Source organism: Grammomys surdaster, unplaced genomic scaffold (assembly GCF_004785775.1).
Source record: "Grammomys surdaster isolate TR1022 unplaced genomic scaffold, NIH_TR_1.0 126679, whole genome shotgun sequence".
Classification (NCBI taxonomy): Eukaryota; Metazoa; Chordata; class Mammalia; order Rodentia; family Muridae; genus Grammomys; species Grammomys surdaster.
In genome coordinates this window covers 573,526-586,209 of record NW_021621467.1, presented here as the reverse complement: position 1 = coordinate 586,209, position 12,684 = coordinate 573,526, and positions in this window count along the sequence as shown.

The following is a 12,684-nucleotide window of genomic DNA, read 5'->3' as shown; positions in this document are numbered from 1 at the left end:
CTATGCTTTGTATCTAGAAAGAAAGTTGCCATAGCCAATCTTAATTATCAATGTGATGCACCTGAGAAGAGGAACCATAAAATGAAGCATTATATACATCATATTAGCTTGAGGCCATGTCAGTGAAACATTTTATTAACTTCTAAAGATGTACGATATTGCAATTCAATGTGAGAAGTGCCATCCTTGGGTCTCAGCCTTAAAAGAAAGATAGTTGAGTGAAGTACCAAGAGCAAGCAAATGAAGATTCCATTACAGGTTCTACATTAGATTGTGCCTCTAGCTTCCTGTGTTGAGCTCCTGCTCTGTCTTCTCTCTGTGGAGGAATGTTACCTGGTAGCCAAGTGGATTTCTTTCTCTCCAAGTTTCTTTTGGTCATAGTATGTATTACTACATATATTGAACTAGAACATGAATAATTGTGAGGAACGTGTAATATTACTGTGATGGACTTACATGAATTTTGTAGGTTTTTGTTTGTTTGTTTGTTTGTTTGTTTGTGGTTTGTCTTATTGGCTTTGTTATGTAATATTGAGGAAGAACTTGAAACCTTAGACTGGAAAACTCATTGAATATTTAGAGATTAGTAGACTGTTCTATGTGAACTTGAAAATAACAGAGCAATGCTCAATTTCAGACGATGAAGACTGACTTATGAAGGGAGACAAAGAATCTTCAGGTTTTTTTTATTTTATTTTCTGTCATTGTTATGTTTCCAATAAATATTCACTGGAAGTGTAAACTTTTTTTTTCTATTGGGCAAATGGTTATTGGTAAGGGTATGTGAAAAAATAGCTATGATTAATAACTAATCAACATCATTAAAGTAATATTTTTGGAAAATATTTCTGCAATGTTAATGCAGAATCCTGGTCCACTGGCAGAGGAGGCAAGGTTTTATATCAAACTAGAGGAAAATAAGGTGTATGGTTTTGTATATGATCCTGGTTTTCAAGACATGAAATGGTTATAGAGAGCAACTGATGCTTAGCACGGTGTGATAGTGATTGAATATTCACGAAGAGCTTCCAGAAGAGGCAAGTGGTGAAGGTGCAGCCACAGCTGCAATAAAAACCACAGGGTTAAAGAAGTAGTGGTTAGAAGCTGAGGCTTGGCATCATGTATCATGGTTGGATTCTACAAGAAAAGAATAGTAAACCAATGATGAAGGTTCAGCATCAATTGCAGTGGATTAAAGATATCAGGAAAATGGAATGACAGAAGCAAGGATAACATCAAGGGTAGATGAAGCAGACTTATAGTGTTTATGTGTTTTAGATTTCAGAATTGTAGAAGGGGGTCTTGCCAAACCCGTTGCATCCCAGAAAATTATGAGTGACTTCTGCTCAGCATTAAGCTTATATTGTTGGATTTTGGTTTGGCTTTGATCTGATTATGACTGTGTCCTGGTTCATCCTTCTTGGAATAAGAAACCATTTACCTTGTTTAAGTTTTATTTTACATGATCCCAGAATTAATATAATTTTGAATTTTAAAGAAAACTTGGACTTATGTTAGATATTTTTAAAGATTATAGAGCCTTTAAGTTGTACTTGTTTTTTAGTGACAGGAGTGTAAGACCTTAGAGACAAACAATAAAGACTAGGTTGTCTAAAAGTGATATATTTGTTTGCCAAGTTGACAGGAGTAAGTTTGTGGTGGCTAATCTTGTCAACTTGACTCATACTGATAGAATGAACATCAGTTGAAGAATGGCTTTCAACAGATTGACCTGTGTCTTTATTTGTAGTGCATTTTTTTAAAATATATGATTGCTGAAAGAGGGCCTTACCCATTGTTGGTAGTGCTATCCCTCAGGAGGTGAGTCGGGGCATTATAAAATCAGAAGCCAAGTAAACTCGGGGAAGCAATAAAGTAAAGCAGAATTCCACCAACATCACTTGTTCCATTCCTAAATCCAGGTTCCTTTCCTATATTTTGCCTTGATTTTCTTCAAGGATGGGCAATAACCTTTAAGCCAAATAAATTATTTATCCCCCAAGTTGATTTTGTTCATGGTATTTATCACAGAAATGGAAACAAAACTAAGACAAAATTCTAGATAGCCACAATTGATTCTTCAAATAGGATATAGTACAATATTGCATAGGAGTAAGTTGCAATATGAAAAATTAACTCGTTCTCTGTCAGTCATTTCCTAATAGTGTCTTACACAACTGACTACTCTAACATCCCTCTACACTGGGGCATCCAGCCTCCCAGCCCACTACCACCAGATAAAGCCATCCTCTGCTACATATGTAGCTGGAGCCATGGATCCCTCCACGTATACTCTTTGGTTGTGGGGAGATATAAGCCGCAGAGGAGGTGTCCCGGTGGTTTTTCTCGCTGGTGTGTCCCACATACAGGAGAAAGTCTAAGGTCCCAGAGGCTGAAGGCTTTGGAGACGGCAGGCCCTAATGATACGAGAAAGTCCTTAGTTCCAAAAGGGTTTATTGTCGTGGCGGATGCTGGATGATAATGAATGTACCCCCATAAAACTCAGGCCAGACCTGAGTTAAATGGGGGGGGGGGTTCTGGGGAAGCATGCTAATTTTCTCCACCCTCTGGCCTTCATTAGTATGTAAATCTCTAGGGCCTGAGCCCTATAGTCACACCCTCTACCTGTGCACTTTGAGGGGCTGTAATGGCCTATATGACTGAACAGTGTAGGTCTATGGAGACAAGACTCCTCATCAGGACTCTGGGTTCTGGGGATGAAGCCAAACACCTGCTGTTTCTCCCTTAGAGGCTCTGGATTCCAGGCCCATGCCCAGCCATGAACCAGGATACCCTTACACAGTCCCATATTTGGTTAGTGGTTTAGTCCCTGGGAGCTCGGGGGGGGGTGGTTGATATTGTTGTTCTTCCTATGGGGTGCAATCTCATTCAGCTTCACTTTTATCTCATTGTACAAAGCTCAAGTCCAAGTAGATCAAGGACCTCCAACAAAACTAGATATGCTGAATCTAATAGAAGAGGAAGTGGGAGAGCCTCAAACTCATAGGCAGAGGGGAAAATTTACTGAACAGAACACCAATTGCTCAGGTTCTTAGATCAACAATTGACAAATGGGACCTCATACAATTGCAGAGCTTTTGTAAGTCAAAGGACTCTGTCAATAGGGCAAAATGGCAACCAACAGATTGGTAAAAGAACTTTACCAAGCCTACATCTGATAGAGGGCTAATGTCCATAATATACAAAGAACTCAAGAAGTTAGACTCTAGAGAACCAAATAATCCTATTAATTTTTCTTTACATTGCTAAACAAAGAATTCTCAACTGAAGAATCTCAAATGGCCTAGAAGAGCATAAAGGGATGTTCAACATCCTTAGTCATCAGGGAAACGTAAATCAAAATGAAGCTCAAATTCAACATCACACCAATCAGAATGGCTTATGTCAAAAACTCAGGTGACAGCAGATGCTGGAGAGGAGGTGGAAAACAAGAACACTCCTCCATTACTAGTGGGGTTGCATTCTGGTAAAATCACTTTGGAATATTTTACATCGATATTATATAAATCTATCCCTTTAAAAACAACCAAAGTTCTTAAGAGGATTCAGTTAAAAAGTTAGCCTATGTCATTGTTCAATGAGTCATTATATTCTCAAAGAGCAGTAAAGAAAACCAAATTATCTTAATTAAAAAGCTAAATATATCTGTCACTAACTTTAGATCTTTTTGTTAAGAAATGAGAAATGATTGATCTGATTATTCTTTGAATAAAACTATAAGGCAACATTCAAAAGAAAAATCTTCCTGAAAAGAAAAGCAATTATCAATAAAATGATTTAATTTTTTTATTTGTAATTTGCAGTTCTAACAGAAATTAAAATCTTATTGAGCACATACTGAGATCAAAGATACTTTTTTCAGCATATGAATAAAACATCAAAAGACTCCCTTGCTTAGTGTTTCTGTTTTGTACTAAAAATAGCATCCAATTCATAGTTTTTCTTCTGAGGTTTTCTTCACTCTTATTCAGGTGGTAAAACAGCAATGTATTTGGTTTGGCTATAATTCCCTAGAATATTGCATGCTATTTGCAATTTGTGTTTGTTTTTAAAGAAAAAAACAATATCAGTCAAGATGATGCAGGTGAAAGATTTATAAAAAGATGATTAATATTCAGCAGATGTACTAGCACTATGGGCTTTGGCATTCTTTGTATTTTTCCATAGTCGACAAATACTTGTAGTACTTTAAACAAAATAACACAACAAACATGAAAATATGCTATATTGACATATTGTAATACTACTAAGAAAGTGATTTGTAAAAAGGATAAATCTGGCAAAAGGCTTTCTACATAGCTGCAAATGTGTTCACATTTTAGGCAGAAAACTTAACTTCTTGTGTCCCATGATTTTCTAAGGTGGTGCCTGCAGCTTTCAAACATTGCTCAATGAATCTGGAAAACAAAATGGTTCCCTGCCATCTTGGTTCACATTGCTTCCATTACCCATGACATGGTGGTAAAGATGATAAGGTTTTGGCTACTCTATTGTGATGAAAGAAAGTATCAAAATAATGCAAGAGAGGGCATTGGAGGATCTAAGATACTGCAGATGTGTCATATTCTGTGGCTACTCCTACTTCCTTAGTCATATGAAAGATATTTCATCAAATGAAACCATACAAACCTGATCAGATTTCACAGAATCTGTTGAAACACTTTTAGTACAAAAATCCACACACGACTCATAAATATGGACAATAACTTTAACTTGCCAATTATGCATATTCCCTCATAAGAATGGTACCCCTAAACTTCTCCGCCAACTCATAGAAGCTACAGCGGTGAAAAAGGTACCTAATGGCTAGAATTTAGTCTTCATTTTCAAAAGGAGTAAGGGATCCTACCAGTAAATGACCCGTAAAGGCAAAGACATCTAGCTCTTAGTTGTTGTTGTATTCCTTCTCTACTTTGATGATTCAAACTTTTCCTTGATGATAAGGCACTGGAGCTTTCTGGGAGCTCAGCAATCCTATTGCTCCTTTAGATTAAGGGCTTCCCTCATGGGTAATGACTTCTTTGTCATAAACTTTGTTGGCCTCATATGAAAAGAGACAGATTCTTCATATTGTCTTGTAGTCAAAGAACATGTTCTAATACTTCCAAATTCTTGAATGCTCGCACAATTTGAATGAAGATTTTGTTACAAGTAAGTAATACAAAAATTAACTTGAAAATTCTTTTCAGAGAGGTCAACCATAAGTAGTAACAGTTGCACCTACCAGTTATTTTATTTGGATATACCTCCTTCTTGCTGTAATTCTAGATATAATCTAATATAAACTCTGCTTTTAGACTTGTTCAGCCTAGTTGAGTCTTTCCTGTGTGAATTTTGTGCAACAGACGTATTTATTTATTTATGTATTTATTTATTTACCTACCTACTTACTTATTTATTTATGTTGGAGTACATACTTGCCATATATCCCTGTTGACCTCAGAAAACAATTTATGAGAGTCATATTTAACTTCTATTATGTATTGGACAAAATTTTTGTCATGAAGATGTGGCAGCAAATGCTTTTATCCACTGGGCTATCTTGTGAGCCCCTGAAATATTTTTTCATCCTGATACATAAAATTCTATTATATATTTCAGTTGGTAATGTAATGTAGAGTCATTTAAATTCTTATTCATATACAAACTACTAAATTTTGGTTTTTACTATTAAGTTATAAACAATATTTATGATGTTTAATCTTACAAATTATCCATGAATAATCTCTTTGTTTTCCTTCAGTTCTGCCTGACAGACAATTTAATATTTCTAAGCTTATTTTCTTCTCTTAATCCTTTGCATTCTTGGCTAAAACACTAAAATAATATTATTAACATCCTATACTTACTTTTATCATTTTCTTATTTAGAGCACAGGCTCACTCTTAAATAATTATAGGTCCTTTTTTTTTCAAACATCAAGTTACTGACAAAAGCTTTGTGATTTTCATGAACTCTAATATTATGATTCTTGGAACCCTATGTTTCTTAAATATTTGTTTCTAAGGTATTTAACTTGTCCATACCAGTTGGTTCAAAAATAAATAAAATAAAATGTATATCAGCATATGTTACTCTGCTTCCATTTATAATTGTTAATACGTTATGAGGATTGTTGAAGTAGCTACACACACATACACATACACACAACTAGATTAGGCTAAATTATTGTTATAGTCAGAAAGATATATTTTCTTAGTTATTCTTTATTGTGCCTTCTAGGTGCAGGAAATGAAGAAAATCATTTGCTGTTTACAAATCCTTTGACAGTCCTTCATCTTTGATAATTCCTAAATAATTACTATTATCCTCTCATTGATATCATGAGTATCTAATTTTATAGCCACTCAAAATTACTTTCCCTTTATAATTCTCAAAATATTGACAGATTTTACCTGTCATTGATATCCCTTTCCTCTAGTATACTTTAGGAGTCCTTCTCTACTAGGCCACATAAATAAAAGTTTAAAGATTCGAATATAACACAGCAATTTGTCCGAATTACTACTCAAACTTGGATACTTATTGTGGAAAACTAGTGATCCAGATGTCAAGTTGACCCTCAGATTCTGCATTTCCATACCAACAACCCTCCTACTCAGTTATGTTATTTTTCTCTAATACAATAATTTTTCACACACACACACACACACACACACACACACAGAGAGAGAGAGAGAGAGAGAGAGAGAGAGAGAGAGAGAGGGAGAGAGATAGTTTGCTACGCAGTGATGGTATCACTTTTAATAAATCCTTTCACAAAATGTCAAGAAGAATTAACCACTGTTTTTTTCTAGACTTTGTCTACATTAATTACAGAAAAACATACAAAATAAGAAAAATTAATCATTATATCAGGTTTTTGGAAATGTGATTTAGCCATATCAATATCAAAAATGAAAAACTTACACAAGAGTAAAGATATCAATGACTGGCTTTAGTGTAGTTTAATTATATTCTTAAACTGAATGTTTAACACAATAAATAGAATGCTAGTAATTACTTAGAATTGATTTAAATTGCCATTTCCTGTTTCGCAAAGGAGTGTAGCTCTTTAATACTTAGTCTCATGAAAAGCAGTGTCTACTTCTTTAAGATTTAATTTCATACATATTTCATGTGCAAATTACTCTATTTGTTGAGCTAATCTGATACTAAATTATAAGATATGAATAACTGACTCTCTTTGCCAGGCATTCAGTAATAGAGATGGTTATGGATGTCCCATTTATATGATGACTCTGTGCCAAAAGAAAGAATATCAATGAGATACTTACAAGTTTCTGATATTATTCAGAGCCAAAACAAAACTTGTAAAAAGCTTCTATGTATCATAATAAACACAGCTAAGTGTGATACCAATGACTTTTTTCTTTACAATTTATAGCAGCTGAAGCAGTGTCTCTGTGTGTGTATGTGTGTGTGTGTGTGTTTGTGTGTGTGTGTGTGTGTGTGTCTGTGTTTGTGAACGACTATCATACTTGGCAAACGAGGGTGAATCCTCTCACATGATTAGGACATAAGATAGGTAGAACTTGCAACTTTTATGTTCTGATATTACCAAGCCTTTAAGTTATTTCATGCTGCTTAAACATGCTAAACACTATATATAACTTGCTTAACTTGGTGATATGAAGCTTCTGTGAATTTCTTGATGTTTGTATATATTACCATTTAATAATAGAAAAGTGTTAAATATTATTTTATCAAAGCCTTTTGTTTGGCAAATATTGCTCTTAAGCATAGATAAAATGTCAAGATTGATGCTTAGCTCATTTTATTTTATTTGGCAGTTCCATACTTATTGTTGATTATACTTTGGTTATACCCACCTCCACTCACTCCCTGAAACTCTCTCTGGGCTTAGCCCTAACACTCTCTCAACTTCATGTCCTCTGGCTTTATTCTATAATTGTTAAACTCACTGAGTCTAAGTGTGGCAGGCCATATGCCAATGGAATGATGGAACACAGACTCATCTGCATAGGCTATTAATCAATGAACAATCCACCAAAGAAAAATGACCCCCTTTTTCAACTGAGATCAGCTGCCAATAGGTCCTCAGCTAGAGTAGGACCATAGGTGTCTCCTCTATTCTCAATGTTAGTATTTTATTTGTCTTGATTTTGCACAAGTCTTACTTAGGTAACCACAGTTGATTTGAGTCCATGTGTTCAACCATGTCATTCTTAGGGGCCAGTATTTCATAGTACTCTAATATCTACCTCTTAAGCTTTCTCCTTTCTATTCTTTAATGTTTCCAGAGCCCAGGAAGGAGCATGGGTTGATATAGATGCCGCTTATGTAGCTGAGAATTCACAGTCACTTCTCAGCATTATAAGCAGATGTAGGTATCTGCATTAATCCCTGCCCTATACAATAAGATACTTCTTTGATCTTGTCTAAAAGCAGTGAAAATCTTTAGATATAAACATAAGTATTCAGAGAGCAGTATGATATGATCCTTAATAAAAATGATATCAATATGTTCACTTCTACAATCTATAAGTTTCCAAGATGTGGGTTTTGTTTATAGTACTAGGCAATAATTCTGAACTATAGACCAGGTCTTAACACCCAATAAAAAAAACATTTAGCTAACACATAAATAACCTTCACATTATTACATCTTGAATGGTAGGTCTATATTTCTGCAAGCAAGGTACAGTGATGGATAACAATATTGAGGGCTTTTTTTTTTATCAGACCGCATAGCACATTCCAGCACTATTATGAAAGCTAACCTATGAAGAACAGGATTCCTAGTATGTTACTGACAGACTTTTCTGTGTCCAGAAACCAAGGTATATACCATCATTAGCAATATGGTCTTATCCTCTAAATATATTAAGCAACCAAAAGCAATGACAATGGCCTGTATTATTTTGTGTGCCTCTGGGGATTCCCTTAAAAGTAGTTCCATGCTGTATTTTATTGTCTTCTTGATTCTTCATATTGCCATATTATTACAAAAGTCTTTCATACAGGTTCAAAATAGGAAATTGATTTCTATGTTAATATTAATAATACATAGTAAAAATACAAGATGAATTTCAAAATTCTAACTTTTGGTAACCAGGCTGTCATTTTCTTTCATTATATACAGTGTTATATGTCTTGCAGAAGCAAATTTTGTAGACAAAATACCAACACATTCAATGAAAAGTGCAGATCATGATCTGGCATGTTGGTTCAGTAACGGGTAAAAGGGTTTCAGCCTTAACAGGTTCTATCTCAGAAATGCACATGGAAGAAAGAGAGAACCAACTCCTATAATTCATCCTCTGACCTCCATAAGCACACTATGACACGTGTGCATAGATGCATAATTAATTAATTAGTTGATTAAAATTATGATAAATATTTTTAAATGTAGAACATTGCACTGATGCTACTCATATGATATAATATTCTTGGCCACCTGATGCTGGAGTCTGAGAAATCCTAGGACATATCAACTAAAATGATCATAGCTATTGATGTAATTCTAAGTCCCAAATAACTTTTACCAATAGAACTCCCATAAATATATGTGTGTGGACATGTGTATTGCACACATATTTTGATATTTCACTAAATTCTATCTATTTCATTCATTTTGCATTTAGAATCCATTTCTTTACTTCTGAAAGCTAGTGGCCCTTACACAATGATCACAGCCCTCAAGAAATAAAGAACCCAATGAATCCAACATAATAGAAAACCGAATACTGTTACTGACAGAGATGGATAACATTGTCTTTTCAATAACAAAACAATTAAATGAGAATAATTAGAATAAGTAGAATTTTCTCCCAGTATATTTAAACATATTTTCATTTTTCATTGGCATAGTGCATATTTATATAATTAAATGTTCTCAAAATATTGGTTTTGGCACAAAAGTCAATAAGGCTGAGAAAACTGGCTTTGATCATGGAGGTAGAAAAAGAGAGACAAGGGGCAAAAAAGGTGTCCTTAGAACTCATAATTTGTATGAATTTATCTCATAAGTCGTTAGATGGGTGTATTTATTTTATAAAAATAGAATGAGTGTATTTAAACCTCATGCATAATGATTGGATGTAAAATGATTATACATAAAACTCTATTTAGAATATCAAGTATTTATAATACAACCATAATATTTGTCTGAAAAATAGTTAAGAAATCATTCTAAATGGGAAATAGTACATTCATTTATCTGAGATTATAAAGAACATTGACATTCTACAATGGAAAGCTGTTGGTATACTCCAATAGTGCAAGATGGATGACACTGATATGAATCATAGCTTGAAGTATCAATCCTGAGCCATGAAACCTAGTAAGTTAGTCTTGTCAGACATGTGTAGCATGCTGATTTGTTCTATATGAAAACAGACTGTAAAAAAAATTGATGACAGTATTCATCTTGGCTTATTTCACAGATGTTATTTTACAGATGCCAACTTTTTGCCAGTGAAATTAATTGAATAAATTAGTATAACAACAATCCTGAACATTTACTAATAATATTTGTTTTCTGTAATATGAAATTTTTACGATTATTAGAAAAAAGTTATTTTACTCTTTATAGAATTTTAGATGATATAATTATTAACATTTAAAACATAAATTACTCATATTTATCCTACTGAAAACTTAGAACATTTACTTTACTGAGTTAGAAAAGGAAATTCTCAAATTCATATGGAATAACAAAAAACCCAGGATAGCGAAAACTATTCTCAACAATAAAAGAACTTCTGGAGGAATCACCATCCCTGACCTCAAGCAGTACTACAGAGCAATAGTGATAAAAACTACCTGGTATTGGTACAGAGACAGGCAGGAAGATCAATGGAATAGAATTGAAGACCCAGAAATGAACCCACACTCCTATGGTCACTTGATCTTTGACAAAGGAGCTAAAACTGTCCAGTGGAAAAAGGACAGCATTTTCAACAAATGGTGCTGGTTCAACTGGAAGACAACATGTAGAAGAATGAAAATTGATCCATTCTTATCCCCTTGTACAAAGCTCAAGTCTAAGTGGATAAAGGACCTCCACATAAAACCAGATACACTGAAACTAATAGAAGAGAAGGTGGGGAAAAGCCTTGAATACTTGGGCACAGGGGAAAATTTCCTGAACAGAACTCCAATGGCATATGCTCTAAGATCGAGAATTGACAAATGGGACTTCATAAAATTGCAAAGTTTCTGTAAGGCAAAGGACACTGTCAATAGGACAAAACGACAACCAACAAATTGGGAAAAGATCTTTACCAATCCTTCATCTGATAGAGGGCTAATATCCAATATATACAAAGAACTCAAGAAATTAGACTCCAGACAACCAAATTACCCTATTAAAAAATGGGGTATAGAGCTTAACAAAGAATTTTCAACAGAAGAAACTCAAATGGCCGAGAAGCATCTAAAGAAATGTTCAGCATCCTTAGTCGTCAGGGAAATGCAAATCAAAACAACCCTGAGATTCCATCTCACACCAGTCAGAATGGCTAAGATTAAAAACTCAGGTGATAGATGTTGGCGAGGGTGTGGAGAAAGAGGAACACTCCTCCATTGTTGTTGGGACTGCAAGATGGTGCAACCACTTTGGAAATCAGTCTGGCGGTTCCTCAGAAAATTGGACATAGCATTACCCGAGGATCCAGCTATACCACTCCTAGGCATATACCCAGAAGATGCTCGAACATATAACAAGGACATATGCTCAACTATGTTCATAGCAGCCTTATTTATAATAGCCAGGAGCTGGAAAGAACCCAGATGTCCTTCAACTGAGGAATGGATTCAAAAAATGTGGTATATTTGCACAATGGAGTATTACTCAGATATTAAAAACAATGAATTCGAGAGGTTCCTAGGTAAATGGATGGAACTAGAAATTATCATCCTGAGTGAGGTAAGCCAATCACAAAAGAACACACATGGTATTCACTCACTGATTATTGGATATTAGCCTAGAACCTTGAAATGCCCAAGATGCAACTCACAGGCCACATGAAGCCCATAAAGAAGGAAGACAAAGTGAGGGTGATTCGGTCCTTCTTAGAAGGAGCAACAAAATACACAAGGGAGCAAATATGGAGACAAAGTGAGGGACAGAACCTGAAGGAGGGGCCGTCTCAAGACCACTCCACCTGAGTATCTATCCCATGTGCAATCACCAAAGGTAGATGCTGATGTGGAAGACAGGAAGTGCATGCTGATAAGAGCCTGATATGGATATCTCCTCAGAGGCCTTCAAGAGTCAGACATATTCAGAGGCAGATGCTCACAACTAGCCATTGGGGTCTCAATAGAGGAGTTAGAGTGAAGACAGAAGGAGCTGAAAGGATTTATGGCACCATGAGGAGAGCAACAATACCAACCAACCACAGCTCCCAGGGTCTAAACCACCAGCCTGGGAGCACTTAGGGGGGGATCCAGGGCTTCAGCTGAATATGTAAAAGTGGAGGGCCCTGCTGGGCATAGGTGGAAGAAGAGAACCTTGACCTCATGAAGGCTGGATGCCCCAGGGGGTGGGAATTTTGAGGGTGGGGAGGTGGGAGTGTGGGGGGGTAGATAGAGGTTACATCCACAGAGAAGAAGGAGGAGGGGCGAGGGGATTGGGGGTTCCGAGGGGGTGGTGGGGGATGGGGTAAGGGGACAACATAGGAAATGTAAATAAAT